This window comes from Cyprinus carpio, chromosome A17 (genome assembly GCF_018340385.1).
Source record: "Cyprinus carpio isolate SPL01 chromosome A17, ASM1834038v1, whole genome shotgun sequence".
In the NCBI taxonomy this organism is placed as follows: Eukaryota; Metazoa; Chordata; class Actinopteri; order Cypriniformes; family Cyprinidae; genus Cyprinus; species Cyprinus carpio.
This window is the reverse complement of record NC_056588.1, coordinates 18,521,258-18,522,437: the sequence shown is the minus strand read 5'-3', so window position 1 is coordinate 18,522,437 and position 1,180 is coordinate 18,521,258. Positions and strand designations below refer to the sequence as shown.

General features: G+C 37.9%; 1 pseudogene; it reads right to left on the bottom strand.

The window, feature by feature from the left end:
- The window catches only part of LOC109052347, a 26,711-nt pseudogene extending 25,818 nt beyond the window's left edge, over nt 1–893 (bottom strand).
- Nucleotides 894–1,180: the final 287 nt, after the last annotated feature.

Sequence of the window (1,180 nt, the reverse complement as noted above, 5' to 3'; positions counted from 1 at the left end):
AGCATAAATGTAGTACTGATAACAATTAAATATAAAATAAACATTTAAAAAAAAAAAAAACTCAAAGAATATTTTTCTTTTACTATTTGGTATGGTATTAAATAAACGAGTTGTTTAAAAAAATAAAAGACGTTTCACCAGTTCTCGGTTCACTTTCCTGCTCCTAATCATCTACTGAGTAGCCAATGAATCTTTTGGAACCATGCCCAGTTGAGGGCGAAGGTCTGATGAGCCATTTTATGCAGTGTGAAGAATCTCCACCCCAAAGTTTCTGGATGATGTGGCTCCGGTTACGCTGCAGAGGTCATACAAAGATGGTTAAATAAGTCATCTACATGCACCCTGCATAAAGCATAAAAAAATATGTGTGTTTGAAAAGTGCACCAAGTATGCTTACCCTGATATTGTCCTTGGCTTGCTGGCAGGATCTGAGAGTACCTCTCTTCACTGCTTTCCGCCCCTGAAATCATAGTAACACAAGGAATGAAAAGTCTATACATTGACCATGTAAGATTATGCGGAAAGGTGATGCTCAGAATACTTACTTCTTTGTCAATAAGTGCAGTGTAGATCTGGGCCTGATTCTGGTCACAGGCAATCGCGCGCTGAAGTGTGTAGATGACGTGGTCATATGAGTGATGTTCATCGTTGTAGAGCACACAGAAGTAGGTGTCTTCCTTCACTCTAAAAACAACATTAAACAACGTTAATCTATTTTGGACTTTCCAGCTGGCAGGTTTAGTAACTGCAGATCTCACTTTGGCTTCAGCTCCTCTGATAGTTCATTGGTATCTTCCCAAACCAGCATGTCTGTTGTGTACCGCAGCAGCAGGTGGAATAGCGTCTGAGCCCTTTCCCGAAGGCCTGGATCCATCACACACTCATCCTATGATACACACAACCAGCAAATGACACAGTCACAGAGTCACTTAGTTTTTAGCTGTTCACAGAATTTAACTTGAAAAAAAAAAAAATCAATTTATTAATTCACCCAAAAAGGAGATATTTAATGAAATTCAAGGCTGACGTTTCCATATAATGAAAGTAATGGGGACTGGAGCTGTTCAAGCACCGAAACTGATGGTGTAATAATAATAATAAAATAATAATAATTAATATTACTCTTAACTCTTAAATCCTAATAATAACACCAATACTACTATTTTTGTGCTCAAACGAC